We start from the raw sequence: 20,262 nt of genomic DNA, 5'->3' as shown, positions 1-20,262 counted from the left end.
GGTATTTAAGGATTTCAATTTCTCGCCTGAGTAAACAAATCCCAGCCTGTTGCGCAACCTGAATATCTCAAAACAAAAGTATATAAAGAAGGTAAAACTTCTGAAGGCAAGCCGCAAGCAGGGATAAATAAAATGAAGAAGGATATCAGCAACTACAAACGAATTGCAGCATTAACCAGAAGCCAACAAAGACGCTGAAAATATTAGATTTTTTACCGTTTGACAGCGCATTTCGATTGCACAATTACGAGGAAGCGGCAGCACCGAAATAAAAAGGATCCTCCCACAGTCATAAATATGTGTCAGCTCGGTTCTTTTAATTAAGTACGAGCTATCAAAGGATCGGACCTGCCCGAGATCGATGTCCTTCCATCTCACTCTTTTACTCTGCCTGTGATCCAGGTGTAAGCGGAATCAAAGGAGGTGTTGCTGAAGTAGATCCTGTGCGCCGCAATACAGGAGCAGGCAATCGTGGGAACTGCACATTGCGCAAAGGACAATGCAACTCAACTCTCACCTCAACCAAGTGCAATTTGGCTTTTGTCTCCCCGTGAAAAAAAATAAATAAAAACTGGAAAATGCACTGCTGCACCCGCTGCGTATTTCGGCACACAAAGTGTGTGTAACTGTAACACACACACACTGGCCAAAGAAAATGATGAGGAACCCGGTTGCATGGACAAAAGAGGGAGAATCTCAAGGAATCTGAGGGAATCTCGGGGAATGATGAACACTGATCACTGCCAAACTGTGGTCCATTGTGATCACTTGGCTACGCACCAGAAAAAATATGCGAAACAAAACGAAGCTGTGGCACAATGAACCAACTGATTATTGTTGCGACTTTTGCTCTTTTGTGTTTACTTCTTTTTTGGCGAAACATGAATTTATTGCCTTTGCTTTTGCGACTTTTTATGCAGTATCTCAAAAGTATTACAATATTAATGGTATGTTTGAAACGGCACAGCGGGATGTCTATATATAGAACTAGATTGAAATAAAATATTGAGGTTTTAAAGTTACAAAAATTACGGGAAGTACGTTTTAGAAAATTGTGTATGGGTCTGTTTTCTAAAAAATCTATAATTTATGATTTCTTTATATTTATTTTGGGACGAGTAGTCCGCATATTACATTTTCTTAAATAAAATATATTTAATATATAGACAGAACTCATTAATATAAATGGCTGTTATAATAGTTATAGTTTATTATTAAGCATTGTTTGGTATATTTTTCTTCTTATTTATTCAATTATATATTTTTTATTTTAAGGAGTATTGGATGATTGATGAATATGCATTACTTATCATTGTTTTATTATAATCAGGTATGTACTTAAACTGCATTTATTTATTGCATGTATTGAAAAAGTATAATTTAAACTTAGTTTTATCAACTTAAATTACTTAAAAAATTAATGTATATATTTAATTTTAATTATTCACCCCCTGAATTAATTTTAATTGCATTTTAGCTATAATCTCTCTCCATTTTGTCAAATGATCTTTTCGTTTCGCTTTCCCCTTTGCGAATCCGCCCAAATCATGTCCGTACACTGGCAGAAATATTTACCAAACGTTTATCTCTCATTTAAATAACGGTGCGCATGCGCAGCTCCCCCTCTTGACTTACTTCTCTCTCGCTCTGTTTAATGCGATGTTGGCACGCAACTCGCATTTCCTTTTGCATACACTGAGCACAATTAGCGCTGTTAGCTGTGCGTTCGGTGTTCGCCCCTCGCTGCGCATCGTCCTCGTTTCCAGCGCCCCCGCTTTTTACACGCCTTTCTACACTTCGCTGCTTGTTTGCATAAATTTCGTGCCAGGCACCTGTCGCTGTCCCGCTCCTGCACTCGCACTTTGCATGTGCATCCGCTCGAGACGCCGCGCAGTGGTGATTTTTTTTCGCGTTTTGTAATTGCAGTTATTTGGCCCCAAGTCGCGCATTATAAAAGCAAACAGCAACAAAAAATGGTCTTAAATTGCGTAAATTCATAGTAAATATATATATTTATATTTAATTTTTATTTCTATTGCATTTAAATTTTTCAAATGAAGTGAAAATGTGTTTGGCAAGCCTGCAATTACAGTCGGAAATTTCAATTACTGTCTGTGGAAATTATATACCTTGGTTCTTCTTATGCTTGAATTTGTGAAATAAATTATTTATTTTAGCTTGATGTGGATTTATGAAGTGATTGAAAAATAATTGCTAGGGTTATGGTTATTAGAGTAAAGGAAAGAGTATATAATAAAAATGAAATTAGTATTCTTTTATTAAAAGAAAATTATATTAAAATATTTGTAGCTATTGAAGCTGAAGTTTATTCAACCTGATTTGCAATCGGAAATATATATATAAAATATATATAATTCAAAAATTCAAAAATTCGGAAAGCTTTTTTATGTTTTTTTTTTTTATTAGTTTAATAAATCTGCATACTTAATAAAAATTCAAAAAAAAAAAATTAAAATGTTTGTCAAATTTGTTTGATAATTTTAACCTACATAAAATTGTGAAAAAATTAAAAAAAATGTCTGGCTGAGATGGCTAGATTAATTCGGCAGTTTATGCTGATCAAGAATATATATGATTTATATGGTCGGAAATGGTTCCTTCACAGCGTTCCAAGCCCTTGACTAAAATTAGAGTTTAAAAAATGGTTTCCTTTTTCCATAAAAATTTCCCGAATTCTCCACCCTTTCCCACGCTAAAACCCCGTAACATTTTCGCACAGTTTTAATGGTTTTCCCTTTACTTTTTCCATTCTTTTGCAATTTAAAATCAGTATTTTTCCAAGAAAACACTCGATTTAATGCTGGTGGCAATAAAATCCGTTTATATTTTTCTGCCAAAAATACGTTACAAAAATTGTGAGAAAAATGTAATTTCAAGAGGTTAAATGTCACTTAAGCGGATTTTCCTCACCCTGAGTTCCTTTTTCGGGCAATTACTTGCCCAAAATTTTTGGTACATTTACTTTTTTATCAATTTTTGAGCGCGCAAAACCATCGAGAAAATTTTTTAATGGCAGCTGCTCGTGGCTCAAAAAGGGGTGGAAAAGGGGCGATTGTAAAATGTGGGCATGGCCCACCCAAAAAATAAAAGAAACAGAAAATCAAAAACTATAGATGTACGTGAATATTCAACCCCATTTTGCATGCAACTTGCGGGCCTTATAATATGAATGATAAGCAAAATAATAGAAACAAATAGTTTCGAAACTCCCGAGGGCCAATAAAAAATAGTTTGGAAAATTACAAAATGGATGGGTGCCAGCAAGGACAGACAGGAGAGATATCATTGTGCTGATCACGCAGTGAAAAATAAAAAATACAAAAAATAAAATCGAAAGCAACGCGTGCTGGAAAAAAGGATGCGCCGCTGTCGAGCGTGCTGCGCATGCGCGCCTTGTTTGTTATTGTGTCGCCGTTGTGTAACCCAATCCTCGGATCCTTTTAACCCTAAAGGGACCCCGCTTTAAAATCGAGTCTCGTGAGTGAGTGTGTGTCGTCGTTGTCGCTAAATGTGGCGGAACTTGCAGCTTCCAATGGCATCGCATTTATCATCATTAAAGGCGGCGGCCTGCCGTCTATCGAATATCCTGCATCCTTTCACTTTTGTGCCAAAGGCTTGTGGCCACTGCGGGTCGCAGCTGCTCTCCCTCCTCTCCATCGTCTCTGTTTGTATAGAAATTAAATTTGACATGCAAACATTTTCACATTTTCCCCCTTCAGTTGGGGGAGTCTCGCATGTCCTGCGAAAGGATTTCACTGGGTTTTCTATTCAAATACAAGCTGTCGTCGCATTGACAACTTCCCTGTAACACGATACATGAGAGTGAAAGTAATTTGCGACAAATTTCCACTTATTTTCCCTGTTCATTTCCACTGGCAGACACACAAAAGTGAAAGCCATGCAAATGCCTTTAACAGATGTTTTCGACTTTTGCACATTGCCAATGGGTTTCGTCTGGCGATATGTCTGCGATGGATACCGATGCGATGTTATATAGCAGATGAAAATTTGTTAGCTAAAAATGTTAACAAGCTAAATTAATGAGCCCTGCAACATGAGCAATTCTGATTTTTCAGAGCAAAAACTTATAAATTTAGATGCCAGGCCAAGATATGTGTTAAGTGAATAATTATGGGGTTTTGCCAAAAGGGGAGTTGAATAAGGCGGACTTATGGAATTTTTAATTCAAAACTCTGCCAATAATAATTCGTAGATTTAATTAACAAAACTGTTGGTTAATGGGCATTAGCTGGTATCTAGGATTTCAGTTTTGTGTATGAAATTGGAGGAGTACTTAAAATAAACATTAGTTTAATTTTACGTAGTAGATTTATGTGTTGCTGATGCTATGCTTATTTGATGAGCACTTAAGTTTCTCCTTTTTTGTTTATAATAGTAAAATATTTCTTAACAAACACGAGTTTTTGAAATTTTTTAAATCCTTTTATATGTTTCTAAATCAATTGAATTTAATCATAATCTTATAGTTCAAACATTTAAAATGATAATTTTCTATATTACATATATTTTCAAATATTTTTATAAAATGTATTCTATTTTCTGTAAAATATTTTATTGGCAAAGTAAAAATTCATCAACCTGACGGCATGAAATTGCACTTTCCTGCTCAAGAATAAATCCCGTGAACAATGTACCATTTATGAGACTGCACAAAACACTTTCCCATGCAAATTTCCCCTAAGGTGATTTTGCATAAGATTGAGGATCCGGGAAAAACAACCAACCCTAAGAAGTCTGGGAAAGTGATGTGTGGGAGCTCCTTTTAGGATGAGGCAACATCACCTGCAAAGGACCCTGAAAAATTGCAAGCCAGGTAGTCGATTTTGCAAGGACAACTTTCACTGAATTGCCTTCCACTCGAACGGAGATGAGTCCAAGGAGTTTTCCAGATTCAAAAGATCCGAAACTCATTTCGCATTATCCTATTGATGGGCCCTCATTATTATTTATTATTTCTGCTGGGTGAATATGCAGCAAGGTGCGCGCTCCGCTTCTGGGACGTGGGAATGTAAACAAGTCGCCTGTCTTGGGGGAGTTTCCTTTTCCCTTTGCATTTTCTGTGTTCGTTTTTGCAAAGGATTTTCCGAGCACTTGCTGTGCCTTCCATAAATTAAACGAAATTTAATTGTATTTTGTACAAAAATAAATATCAGGGTAAGGGAATTGCAGCCACCCTTCCTCCAAGATGATTCCCATCTTTCTGATGTTGGGTTCTCCCTTTTTTCGGGAACGGATATTGAGCCAATGATTTTATTCGATTGTCTCTGGGGCAGTCGGTCAATGCTGCAACCGGGAAATGGGGAAAACAAGCAACAAGGAAATGCACATGTACATAAATCAAATGAAAACCAATTGTCGAAACTGAAAGGGCAATGCAGGTGTTCTGGCTGCTGTAGAAATTTTAAATGAATAGTTTTCGGAAATCTGCAAATTGAGAGTCAATAATTAAGGGATGTCAAAATAAATCAAATGGCAGTATGTATGAAGTTACTTTGAGTATAGAACTGCAATTTCTTATATATTTTTTAAGATTATAATTATACAACTTTCTTTCACTCAACTTAATGATATAAAACCTCGATCATTCAACTGTCTTAGATTTTAGCCATATTTCAGCATTAGTTGTCTTTGCCCTCGTCGTATTCACAAACATTTTGCCCCACATTAGTCATGGTAATTGCCAACAATAATTGCAACAACAATTAGTACAATTATTGCAATTTTCGTGGCATGTGTGTATGTATGAGTTGCTGTAATTTTCAATTTGCAAAAACAAAAACTCATTATTTTTTTTGCACACTTTTGAAAATCGAAATCCACCCGGTAAGCTATTTGAATTTCATTAAAGCACTCCCCTTTCTAGCGAAATATATATATATATTTCAAAAATTTCCATTTCGCTTTGTTAGTTGTCTGAGGTTTTTCGCACTTTCCGTCCCCCCTGCCAGCACGCAATATGCTTTTAACTCAAATTTCCATATCTTTATGCAAAGGTAAAAAAAGAAACTCGCTGCACTTCATAAATTTTTTAACTGGCTCTTGCAGCAGAGAACCAACCCGCCTAATTAGCTTTACAGTTTTACTGGGGATGCGTGCCACAACAGTCAAACCGAATAAAATAAAACTCACAGTCCAAGGTAAAGCAAAAAAAAAAAATCATACCGGGAAAAAACAAAGCAAAGAATCATTGAGAAATGCTTTCAACTTTGCCGCTGCTGCTGAAATGTGGCAGCCAAAGATCAAAGTCAAGGATCAAAAATCCCAGCTCTGTTCTTGTCTTGTTATGATGATTTCCTCCTCGACTGAGTGTCTCTCTTTCTCCCCATACCATCCCATACCATCCCATACCATCCCATACCATACCATACCATCCATACGTCCACAGTCCAGTCAGCCAATCCATCCAGCCATCCAATCCATTCATAATAATGCGAAAATCGGCAACAAAAGTTAAGAAAATCAAAAGCTGCCGTGGCTAAGAGTCAAGGGGAGGGTAGGGTAGGTAGTATAAAAAAAAATTTGCTCAGCTTGAAACAAAAGCCGCTCAACAAGTCCGTTTCGAGGTTTCCCCTTAGCCTTAGTCTGGTGATCTCCTGACAGCGTTAAACGAGCTACAACAAAAACATTTTTCTGCTCTTAGTTGACATTCATCTTGGACAAAGTCTGGAAGTGGAAGTCCCAGGCTGTCTCTAAGCTTGGTTCACAAACAAATTGACATTGGAATTGCTTAAGGAAAAAATATATAAATGTCACATAGCTAAAAGTAAAGATTAAACAGATCATCATCAGAAATTAAACAAAATAAATAGGATATGTCCACGAAAATACTGGACCCTTACTACACAAAAAGCATTACCTGCTTTATGACATACCATAATTTTAAATAATAAATTTACAAGAAAGGGAATCTTTAGGGAAACAGAAATTTCAATACCCTTGCAAAAATGCATTTATTTTCAATCGGAAAACTTTCCTTTGAACGTTTTTGTTGGGGTAATAAACCTGCATCCTCAATTTTAATTTTAATTATAGGATCAAATCGAAAATCAATCATAACTAAGCTTAAAATATTTGCATTCTTTGAATCAATGTTTAGCAATATGCTATTTTAATATAACAATCTTTTTGATAAATCAAAATGTAAAAAAACTCAGCCAAAAATCTATTTATTTCCAAATGGGAAGGTGTTCTGTGCTAGTTTTTATCAGGTCAACAAATCTGCTTACCTAAATTAACACAAACAAATATTAAAATTTTTGACATATTTTTTTTTTTAATTTTAACGATGTGACCTCTTAAAAAAATTGAAAAAAATTTCGAAATTTTTTTTTCTGTCTAAGATAGCCAGTTTGACTCGGCTGTTGATGCTGATCAAGAATATATATGATTTATAGGGTCGGAAATGATTCCTTGACTACGTTAAATGCTTCTGACTGAAATTGTTATACCCTGCAGGGGTATATTAATAAATAATTTAACTTAATAATTCGAGGTGCTACTTAATTTTATATTTATTAGAACTATTGCTTGTATTACCTCTTTAACTAACTTACTGACCTAGGGAAACCCATTAAACTATTCCCATATAATAAAAGATGATTAAATATCCGCTTAAAAAAATATACAGATTATCGTTGTACCGTAAACCTATTTTAATTATTACCCAGATTTCATTACCAGATAGTGTTTTAGCAATTACTATGCGTCTATGACTACTGTTATCCCAGAAGATGATGTAAAACTTATGAAAGAACCTGGCAAAAAATTCGCTTTAAATGGAGCCAACAATCAAAACACGAAGTGTACGCAAATAAGCCAAAGTTGTAATTTTTCAATTGAATGAACAGCAGCAGCGGCAAAAGCAATTGTATTTCATTTTTTTTTCGCTGTAAAATGCACGCATATTCGCATTCAGGGTTAACCTGGCCAGCAAAAGCGGGGGCGGGGGAGCGGGTAATTAGCATGCATTGCGATTAACATATAATTAATTGCAGGTAGAACAAAAAAAAAAGAAAAAACAGCAACGGCAACAAATTATATTTCCCTGCGCACAGTGCAAATGAAAATTGCTACAAAAACAAGAGAAATAATTATCAGCGACGGCATCTAAGCGGCGATCGCATGCAAAATACATTCCCCGAGTGCAAAATATCGCCGAGAACACGAAAAGAGCAGCGAAGGTGCAGTAGGGATCATTTAGAAGATTAAATACCCTTTAAGGGGTAATGAGAAACACATAAAATATGTTATAATATTAAGTTTTTATGGGAAAAACAAGTAATTTAGTCCAGAGACTTAATCTAATATGCAATATCTAACATCTATCTTTCTTAGATCTAACTATCTAACATCTTTATATATAAAATATATCTTAATATCTAAAAAACACAGCAATTATTGTCTTGATTAATAAAATACAATAGATCCCCATAATATATTTATCGTTGTTATAAGATTTCAGTTTAATATTTAAGAATATTGATTTTAAAAAACAATTTACTACATATAAGTGCTGAATTGATCTCCTTGTTACTATTTTAATTACTTATACAACTAATAATCTTTTGTATTTATTAATTTATTTATTTATTATATTTATTTATTTTATTTATTATTATATAATTACGTTCAAGAACTAATATTTTCTTTGCACTAAGTTATAATATAGGATATAATTTGATTTTAAACATAGTAATAAATTTTTCTACAAAGTCCACTATACCCCACTCATAAACAAAGAGTATTTCAGATAGCAACAGGTGCAATGCATTGCGCACTAATTAGTTGCACAACAGACCGAAAAAACAACAAAAGATACGCAAATATTTTTTGCTACCACTGTTGTTGTTGTGTATGTGTGTGTGTGTGTGTGTTTATTGTGTGTGTTTGTGCTGCTTTCATAACTGAAAATAAACCGAAGTAAGCTCGATCGAATGCCGCGTGCCTTGTAATTGAGACTTGGACTTGGCAAGCGGCAGAGCGATGTCGATGCAACAGTATTTGTCTGCAGGCGCATAACAGTTTGTCTCGGCAAAAGTTCAATTAACGCATATTCATAGAGCAATATATACATATATAGATACTACCACTCTAGATCTAAGTGGAAATGCGAGCCACTTAAGTGCTCAAACAGGCCAGAACGTCTGCGAATCGAAAGACTCAGGCAACGAACTTCGCTGGCATCTTTGCATAGGCATAGGCGAGCGGGCAGGATTTCGACTGTTGAGGGGAGGATAATTGTAGCGAGTGCGCAATTGCCTCACAGCACTATGGCATATGCAAATTTCCCTATAAATCAGATACAAAAAAAGTATCTATATCTATCGATCCAATGCCATATCTCTCGCGCTCTCCAGCTGTGAAGGCGAAATGGAGTTCTCAACGGCAATCGGACCCAAAAGCGTTCAATTAGCCGACCCCGGGGGGCGAGCCACAGCCACCAGATTGGGCCAGGCCAAAATACACTGAAATAAATGTATTGAGCAATTCATGGAAGTAAATTTTGTAGTTAAATATTAGTAAATAAGAGAAATAGAAAAGGATGCATCAAAACTTCTTTAAAAATGTTTCAATGGCACTTCTATATCATATGTTTCTCTGGTCGTATTTAAAAATATTTCCATTAAAAGCAAACATTAAACACTAACCTTTATTATCAAATTATATATATTTAAAGTGCATTTACATCTTTCCGATATTATTCCCAGTGCATTCACATTCCCCTAGTTTCGCGTGTGCATTGTTTTTCTTTTTATTTTTTTGTCATTCTATATTGGCCTGCAGTTTGCATTTATATATATTTTTTTTATAGCCACCCCTTCTTCATCCCACTTCGTCTGGAGGGCCGCACTTTAGCTGAGGGTAATTAGCAAATGTTTAATTATAGTTCACAATTCGCTAGCTGCTCCTTCTTTTTAGCTTCAGCTTCAGCTCTGGCTCTACGTTCTTTTGGCTTAACTAATTGCTCTTGGTGACTTGACTTGACTTGCTGAGCAGCCGAGTGAGTTGTTGCTGCGTCTGCAGTTGGAAAACTGACACAATTGCCTGTCAATTGTAATTAGTTTTGCTTTTTGAACACTGCACATTGGGGGCCAGAGGAGAGGGTTAGTGCGAGGTGAAGGGGTAAAGTCAAGTGCAGTTATCCAGTAGTTTGTCTTTTGGTTGGAGTTATTCCAATGAAGATTTAGTTTTAACTTAGATAAGGTAAGATATCATTCATAAGAATCTGAAATATAATTTTCGATTTGAGTCCACCTAGCGTTGAGTAAGGGAAAGTTATTTAAGGGTAGGTTCTACTCCAATTTGGAAATAAATTGGGTTTCTGGTTGGATTTCTGAGGGATGGAAAATGTACTTCTTTTAAGAAATGTGTGCATTTTATTCCAGTGTGGCCTTGCTCATCGAATAGTTTTAGTTAATAGTTTTAAATAGTTACTAGCAAACCTTAGGAATCTATTAAATACACCTACCACCATTCTGGCTTACAAATTCTTGACCGATAACAACAATAAGCTAAATATAAACCGAGATGAATGACACCAGACATTATTATTATTTATTTACCGTTTCTCAGAGAGCAAACACCCCAAGAAAGTTTCTGTTTGATCTGGCATCCAAAAACTACACTAAATTCTTCTATTCAAGACGCTATTTTTAACTTGTTTGACTTCTTTACGGAGTTTGTCTGCCTCGTGTCTACGGTTGCAATTGTGGTGCAAAAAAAAAAGAGAAAAAAAAACGAAACAGGCGAAACAGTTAATAACTTTTTATGGCCACAACAAAAGCAAAGCGCCGTGAATTGGACAAGTTTTGCCGCCGACCAAGCCACAATGATTCACTTTGCCGGCAAGAAAAAGAAAAAAGCTAAAAAATAAAAATCAAGTAAAGTAAAAAAATAAGAAAAATAAAAAACCACAACAATATAGCCATCTCGTGACAGACATTCGCCGACAGATGCAGCGACATCTAAGTGTTAAATAACAATTACAACTTTATGAAGTCGTTTTTTGTCATTTTAAAATGTCTATGCTGTCAGGTGGAGTTCACAGATCACTGCAGGAGGAGGGGAGGCTAATTAGTTTAAGGCCAATATGTATATGTGTATAAAGGGGAATATCGTAAAGGGAGGGCAGGGTAAGGCAGAAAGGGCTTACCAAAACTAATTTCAGATATGCATCGACCGATGTTGCTGCCGCAGCACGCCCTCCATTGTGGCCAAGAGGTCGCTTCTGTTGGTCGACCGTTGGATTGGCGATCCTCTAGAGATCTGGAGGAGATCCATACGGAGGACAGGAGGAGCTGGGAAGCTGGGGAGCTGGGGAGCAGAGCCAAACACTGACTGAACCAGGCATGGGTCTTTCGGCTTGAATTAAAACCAATCACAGCAACATGCAAAAAGAATCTACAGCATTCTGCTCGTGTGCATGTACATACATACAGTGGGGGTAACAAAAATAGTTCTTAATATATATATTTCAGTAATATAATAATAATAATATTATAAAAATGTTTACTTAAATTATAGCTTACATGTATCTATATAAATTATCAAGAGATTTCGGTTTTCTTAGTAGACGTCTTTACAAATTGCTTTATTTATAATACGCCTATTAATCGTCTTAGTACTTAGTAGTATTTTAAAAAAATTTTAACCCGGTTTCAAAATAAATATAATCAGTATTAACTAGCCAATTTATTACTTAATTGATTACACCTAATTATACATACCTACTTATTTAAATATTTATTCAAATAAATAATGGTTATCTTAATTCGAAGGTGCCTCCTTTTAATTTAAATTTAAATTTTATATTAAATTTTAAATATAATGAACACATCTTTGGTCCCATTTTAGTTAAAATTCATATAAAAATATTATAATAAATTCAAAATAAATTTTTAAAAATAATAACCGAAGATGTCTTCTTTATATTTAACTTTTTAATTTAAATTTTAAATAAATTGGAGTCATAGTTGTTCATAAAATTCTACTTTTTCGCCTCCCATTGTAAATATATATATAGGAGAGAGAGGATCTCTTTTCCTTTTGGCTCAGCGTAAAAGTTATATACAAAAGTAATATTCGTCATAATCATAATGATAGGCTTTCAGAGCTGCAGCAGCAGCAGCCGCCATGGCAGTTGATTATGATGATGACTCGCGTCCTTCTTTCGCAGCCTCTGCCTCTGCCTCAGCCTCTGCCTCAGCCTCTGCCTCAGCCTCTGCCTCAGCCTCCAACAACAACTCACAAAGTAGCCGCACATGGCAGGGAGGTGGGGGGTGGTTGGGACCAAAGGGGAGTGACTGGGGGGAGGTGCAGGTACAGGTACTGTGGCAATTCCAAGTCGTCAGTCTTACGTACGACGTCCGCACGATCCATGCAAATTAAATGAAACGTACGAAAGGCGCAAGCGAAGCAAAAAGTTCCCATGACTTTGGCAATGGATGATCGGGTTAGGTCCCCTCAAAGAGGGGGGAAAGTGGGGGGGAGATGTATATATATACATATATATATAGTCACTCTGGCAAACTTGCAGATCGGGATGCAGTCGGGCACAGGTCCAACCTGTGGTCTTGTTGTACATTGTACGCTCCTTTAGCTGCGCCTCATTTTCCCATTCATGCCATTCAATTCACTTTGTGCATGGCAAGAAAAAATGTATAGAAAATATCTGACATAAAGGGGTTACTATATATGATGAAACAAATATATATAAGATAATATTGAAATTTTAATTTTGAGTTTTTTAAAGAAAAAGCCGATAAATGTGATGATAAACTGAGAATTCCCTGGATAAATATCACTTAATTATATTTCCACAGATATTTTATTTAAATTATAAATACTATTTTATATTTTGTCTGGTATATTTCTCTCCGTGTAATTTTCTTTTATTGTTGCAACTAACTGATGTGTACGATGCTGCCCGCATTCAAGTGTCATAAATCCTTTCGGCTTAATAATATGCACCTTGCTGGAAAATACATTGTTGATCTTGATCTTTGAGCTAAAGCTATATGCAACATATACAGCCTCAATTATGGTAGCAATTTGTTTATGTTGAATGGTTTCAATATAATATTTAATAACACAATTTTTCAGCTTCAATTTCAGGAAATATGATAATAGAAATTATGATAATAACAATCACAAAAAAAAATAATTGGCATGGCAATGGTCAAAATTTTTTGGTCAAATTTCTAGAGAAAGATTCTAAAATATTGATTAGGGTTTTAGGGTTCTGGGAATCGTTGATGATAATACTCATAGAGCTTAGTTCATGATTTGATAAGGTTTTTGGAACCAACCAATTTGCAGAAGTTCAATAATATGTAGACCCCAATTTTCTTTAAAATAATGTATTTTTTTTGTGAACAATTTGAGAGACAGCTGCTCATGGCGCTCCCTTTGCCTTACAAAGTCGAAAAACACTTTGCAAGCCAAACGAAAAAACACCACCGAGGACGTCAACTTGGAAATGTGTTGAAAAGTAATAAAAATGTTGGCACAATTTTATAACCACAAGAGCGTCGGATGAGCACAACATTTGCACCAGGTCCTTTTGCGGTGGGGAAAAGTGCGAGACGAGGGACTGGCGTTAAACTGAAGCTCATAAAAGTCGGCGTCATGTGGAGAGTGGATAGTCCAGAGCCAAGACTCACCAAAGACCCAAGACTGAAGACTTGAGACACCTCTTCGGCGCCTGCTAAAGACCGTGAAGGTCAAGTCGGAATAAAATGCAAAGTAACATAAATGGAAGTCAGGAAGAGGGAGCGATTTGAAAAGATTTTGCCGCCTCGGGAGTGTTGGGGCTCCCTGAATGAAATTTAGGGAATTATGAATTCAAAATTAATACCGGGAACTGTCTAAGCAATCGCTACCGAAGCGATCCCAGCCACGGCGATCCTTGTAGCGACCATTAATCTTGCCCTATAGCTGGCAAATTGTTTTGTGTAGTTCCCCCAGGTAGGTCCAGGTCCGAGTCCAAGTCCTGTGTTTTGCTTTCGATTTCTTTTATTTTTTTGGGGTTCTCTTGGTCGAAACTCAATTTGCCAGCTAACTGTAAAAGAGGTTGCCGTCTAACGCCCCTTGGCCGAAAGGAACTTGGTTAATTGTGTTCCCAGGAAACAACGTCTGCGTCCGGGCCACAAAGCTAATTTGCCTACGAAATGTTGTCGGGATCTTTGGGCAAAGTCAATTAATTTTTGGCGAGGAAAGGACAGTGGTTCGGGGCTTTGATAAAGGGTTTGAATTGTATAGAATAGGATTTATTTAAGGTTATATTTTTGTCAATTTTCAAAGTAAATTCCCTAACGTATAGGAAGAACCTTCTTTCCTTTAGTTCCCTATCAAGGAAGCCCTCTAATTATTCCATTAATTTAAAGTTATGACTTTGATACTCCTTCTTTATAATATACAATTTTAATCTTATTTTATAATCCTTACATCACTTTTGTAACCAAAATGTAAATGGCCTCAATTATCGTGTACCCCAACCACTGTGTTTGCAATAATTTGACCCAAAACTCTCTCATCTCTCGGGATAATTTGAGCAAATTTTCAAAGAGCAACATATCCGCTGACCCACGGGGAACCGCGGACTCCCTTTAATGGGTCTGCAATTTTCATATGACAAGAGTCAGGGCGAGATTCCCGAGCAATTTGAATCCGCAGCTCCGGTGGAGACCCGGAGCAGACCCGGAGACTTTAAATTATGATTAAGTATGATCATCTGGTGGTGGTACTCTCTTTCACATGGCTTATGCCCGTATGCTGAGCAATAATAAAAAGCGGAAATGCTAATGATAGGGTTTCGCAGTTCGAACATTGAGTGAGCAGGAGTCTTCCCCCCTTTATATATCCTTTGAATGGTGTTTCCAGAAAACAAAAAAGGAACACCTCACGTTCCACTCTTTTGAAAATGAAACAAATTTATAGTTCTTATTCCTTTGTCTCTGTGTGTGTTGTCTGGCTCTTTGAAATTATTATTTATGCATATAATTTGACCAGCTGCCTTTTTCTGGGTTTCTGCGGAAAGAGTCGTCGTCGAAGGATTTTTATGAGAAACCGTCCCTTCTCTCTCTGTTTGTCTTCGCCAAAATGTAGGCAAATTTCCACGCAGGCCCCGAAAAAAATAAAACCAAAAACCAGACAAGACGAAAGCTAAGAAAAATAACAAAAATAAAATATCACGTCTCAACTTTATTATGGCTAATTGGAGTTGAAGTCTGTGGCGGTGCAAATTAAATCGCAAGCTGGCGAGGCCCACGAGGCGTATGAGTTACGAGGCGCTCAGTTCATTGGAAATCTTGCGGTTCTGCGGCGTTCTGAAGAAGGCGCCAGGATGCAGGCCACAGGGGCTCCCCCGCCTACATTACTCAATTCAAACAGAACGTAGCGCAAATTTACCATTTTTTATGGTAAACATATTGAGGAGTTTCCCTTCGCATCGTTTGTGTTCTCATCCTCATGGCGACTGCCCATTGGCCATTGGCAATCAAACCGAGTTTAACTGCCCAAACGTGCCTCAATGGGTTACGCTTCGAATGCAGTTATTTTTATGCAATTTTATTAAAAATTTTAAATGGCATGCAAAAGGGGGATAAGTTCGTGTCGGGCCTAAAGCTTTGGTTAAGGGAAATTATACATCTTAAACAAACATTTCCTTTCTAATGATGTCATAAAAAATAGTTAGAAGAAATGCATTCTATTTAAACGAAAATATAAGCAGAAGTAACCTCTAGTTATTACCTTTAAGCTTCAGTAACATAGTTACTCTTAAAGCAAACAAAATATGACTTAACAAGTACGTTTACCTTAACCAGACTTAAGCAACCATTACCATAATTGTACATTTTATTACGCTCCCATTGACATAACAGGCCTCTGTCCAAAAAAATACAAGTTTGGCTCCCACACACATAAATATCGGTTCAGGAAAATTATTATCTGCACCCATCATCGAAACATATTTGTTTAAGTTCAGCCAAAAAAAATAATAATAAAAACAAAGACGCGCCAAAACGAAGCAGAAAATATCGATGTTAAGCCAAAGACAAAAAGAGGCTTTCCCACAAAACAAATTCCCATGGCCCTATGCCTAAGCATGCATAATTTTAATTTATTTGTAGCAGCAACGGCAGCAGCAACAACAGCCCCCAAAAACAGCAACAGCAACAAATAACTGGCCAACTAATAAAAGTAAAAAGCCAAAACCGCTCACAGTCCAAAATGAAGCAAAAGCCGGGCTAAAGCACTGATGCTGGGGCCAAGGAATATTTATGGAAATACCTTCGGGGCGGAGCTCCCGAATTGCGAAAACGTTGATCAAATTTTGCCAGATAAGCGACGACGACGACGACGACGACGACGAAGACGAGCGTGGATGATGATGGTGATGGTTATGGTTGTGGTCCAAAGGCATCAGTCTTGTGATGTGAGCGTGACTGAAGCATATTGAAATTGGTTTTGAATTTAAGCAGGTGCAAAAGTCAATTTAATCGCATTAAGGAAATTTTTATGGCTGGATGAAGGCTTAGAAGTTCTAGTGAGTTTGAAAGGGTAATCTATATCTAATATTAATATAGATTACATTTTCCTATTATAAGTTAGATGGGGAAAAGTGAAAACTGTTTCGGCTTATTATCAGCGGTTAGAACTCCTTTGATCATTGATAATTTTGACTTATTTTCTACTACGTGTGACATTGAGCTCCCAGCTCGTGACTCACGCTGCCATCACTGGCCCCATCAAGCTCATATGCATGTCGAGGTCTCCGAGTCATCAGGCAAAGGAGTAGGAGTTCAGGGGGTCTCTCGGACCAAAGGAGGCAGCCTTCAGCCCCAGCTCCAGCTTCAGCTTCAGCGGCTGCTGCCGCCTTACAACGTCATCAGTTTTGGAAGGCGTTGCCAAAGAGCAACCGCCGTGGCGACTGTGGGAACTCATGTTGCATGCTGCACACATACAACTCACCACGATGCTCTGCCCGGCCTCCAAAACCCTCTCTCCCTTCCTCCCTGCCAGCTGCGATATCGTGCCTCTGAAATCTGCATTTGGTCCGAAGCCCCCAGACTCGGGGACTCGGACTCGTTTGCATTTCTTACTCGCAGCGGCCTCGTCAGATTGGCTGGCGTAATCTGTTTTAACTTGGCCCAAACCCAAAGCCAAGGCTCCCAGCTCCCAGCTCCCAGCTCAAGCCACTTGATGGTGGATGGATGGATGGATGGATGGATGTGTTCTGCGCACTCCCCACTTCCGACGGTAGTCGTGCTTTGGTTATAAAAATTGAAGCCGCCATTAAATTCTGACAGTTGTCAGCTCTCTCTCTTAGTTGTGGTCGCCGTCTTGGTTTCAGTTTCATTCCCCCTTCCGGAGTCCCAAGTTAAGTAGTTAGAGGAGCTGGGATCGGTCTGGCTTAATGGCTGCTGTACTTGGCCAAATGGCCGAGGATCGTCTGAACTAGGGATTTGGTTAAGTGCACAGAAATAATTTTTATTTAAATTAATTTAATGATGAGTATAAGAAATAAATGAAGTCAAAAAGGAATCTTTGTAGCGATCTAGTTAATATAATTTGTTCCATTTAAATTATCTATTTAATTGGGAATATTCTTTTAAAATTCAATAGACTACATAATATTTTATACTACTCGATTTTTTCCAGCGTATTAAACCACGATCTGTAGAACGTTTCTCTCTCCCAGCAATTTGCAACTCAAAATGCCCGACTGAGCATTTAGTTGGTAATAGTTTTGGCCTAATGGGATAACGAATTGAACTTTAATGCCCGGCCAACTTATCGAAATTGTCTACTTCGCTTATGAAAGGCTTTTTGAATGCGGAATCTGTCATAAATTACATTTGATTGATGATTTTGCAGTGCGCTCGTTGAGTCTATTTTAATACAATTAATAAATCATCAGTTAAGTTCAGCGGGTGATCGGTTATAGCGTTTATTTTTATACTGATAAACACAAGTCTAACATTATTTATAAATAAACATATGTACGGGACAAACGCGATATCAATCTAAATCAGCTTAAAAACTGATTTTAGCAAGGCTTACATTTAAATAGAGAGCTAGTAAGTGGGGTTTACTAGGGGTAAATTTATATAAATTGCGATAAAAAGGGTGACATATTAATGCAAATAATAATTCAATTGATTTGATTATATATACATATATGAATATTTAAAGCTTAAGAAAAGGTTATTAGGTGGAAAATATATTAATTTTAGATACCAATTATTATGTTATTTATTCTTAGTTATAATTAGAATTCGGAATGCATTATTTTGAATACCTTTAGCTTTCTTAGCTTCACAATATCTTCGACAACCAACTCCTTTTGTTAGCTTTTCTCAGGTAGCAATCAGAGCTATCAGTCAACCGGCTGCAGCTTGATGAGTTCAAATTGCTACTGCACTCGCCCCGTACACGAACCCATCTTCATTTATCATTTTCAATAATAATCAAAGGCCATGGAAAGCGATGAATGAGACCAAAAAAAAATAAAGGCGTCAGCGGCCTCCAAGAATCCCAGACAAAAGCTGACAGACTGCAATCAAGGTGGAGCACCGAACAAAGGAAGCTGGGCGAAGAATTGCCGTCTGGCGGGGTTATTAAAAAAGAATTTGCATAAAAGACAAACCCGAGCACGGGCTCCCTCTTTCCACAAACCACAAGAATTAAGCAATAAATAACTTGAGTGCTGGAGAACTGGCTGGTGGTTAATTTTCTATGAAATTATATTCAAATTAGTTTGATGTTTGCCGTCTGTGCAGAGGCTCAAAACTGTTGTACAAATGGCATAATTATGGGATAGACACAAAAGCAACTTTGAGATCACTTTGAGGGCACTTGAAATTATGCTAAAATGCCAAACGGGGAGGAGGTGTGACCAAGAGGTACGAGGTACAGGTAGAGTCTGTTGTCGACAGGCACGAGGCTTGACTGTGGCCCGGCTCTCATCAATTATCCACGTGCTCACAGAGGCTGGCAATTTGTTAGATGTCGAGGCGGTGGGCTGGCCCAGAAGTTGAGGGGAACTCGCTTTTGACACCTCTGACGTGATTATAACACTTTTATGGTTAGTTATTAATGATTTTCATATTCAATAGAAGACAAGAAGAGGATTCTCAAACGAAAGAGGAAAGCTTAGACTCCGAAGGCAGTTTTCTGGTTAATAACTCGCCTTCTTTACCTTCTATATATTGAGATTTATTACGTTTCCATTAGAAAATCATTTTTTATTACATAGCAATATTCTTATGCATATTTTATGATTATTACCTTAGTAAAGCATTTAAAATATATATGATACATCTTTAATTACCAGTCTCATTAGCCAAATAAGATACACAGCTTACCCCACACGAATTACCCTAGAGGCTTTGAGCTCATTTCCATAATGCCGACAAGAAAAATACATAATTTAATTGCTCCACATGCGATTTCATTTCCTGAGCCATGTAAATTTCCACCGACCGAGACATTTATCAGACAGAGCAGAGCAGCTCGAAGCAGATATTCAAAACTCGACCATAGAATATTATTCATTCCGGTCTTCTACCAAAAACACAAATAATATTGCGTGCAGACAACAGGCGATTTTGTGAGAGAGACACCGAAAAAGGGAAACAGAAGTCGTCTTTGGCCAAGAAGACGAACGACGATTGGCTGATGAGAGCGCGCTGCGATGATGTTAATGTTGCGCCTGATGATGATGTTTAAGAAGGCTAAGACTGGAGACTCTTGAGGGGAAAAGTGGATGTGGCCCAGTGGAAGTGTCGGCTGATGGGGCTAATGATATGAAAATGAGTCCCGGACTCTGCAGCTCAGATGACACGAATGTGTGAGCAGCCATAGCCATGGTATATACCATATAGCATATAGCATAATCATTTCATTTTATGAATGAAATAAAGGCCGCATAATAAATCAAAAGACACACACGTTGCCAAATCGGAGAAAGAGCCGCGAATGAGAGATGGATTCAAAACGAAGCAGACTTAAAACGAAGCGTGATCGGGACAGGAAATGGAAATGAGCTTGCATATTAAAAAAGCGAGAGGAGATTAAAGGATGTGATTTTGAAACCACATATAAACAATAGGAAGTTAGAATGAATACTAAAGTCACTATAAAGTGTACAATTGCTCTCAATTTATTTACTTTTTTACTACAAAATATTCATACAGAAATTATTTCGACTTCTACATC

At 37.2% G+C, this 20,262-nt stretch overlaps 1 protein-coding gene across 1 annotated transcript in view; it reads right to left on the bottom strand.

The window, feature by feature from the left end:
* Nucleotides 1–20,262, bottom strand: part of nub (nubbin) — a 46,977-nt gene that overhangs the window by 17,269 nt on the left and 9,446 nt on the right. The window lies entirely within an intron of this gene.

This window comes from Drosophila serrata, unplaced genomic scaffold (assembly GCF_035046125.1).
Source record: "Drosophila serrata isolate PLE 108 unplaced genomic scaffold, ASM3504612v1 contig_275, whole genome shotgun sequence".
Lineage (NCBI taxonomy): Eukaryota > Metazoa > Arthropoda > Insecta > Diptera > Drosophilidae > Drosophila > Drosophila serrata.
This window is presented reverse-complemented; position numbering and strand designations above follow the sequence as displayed.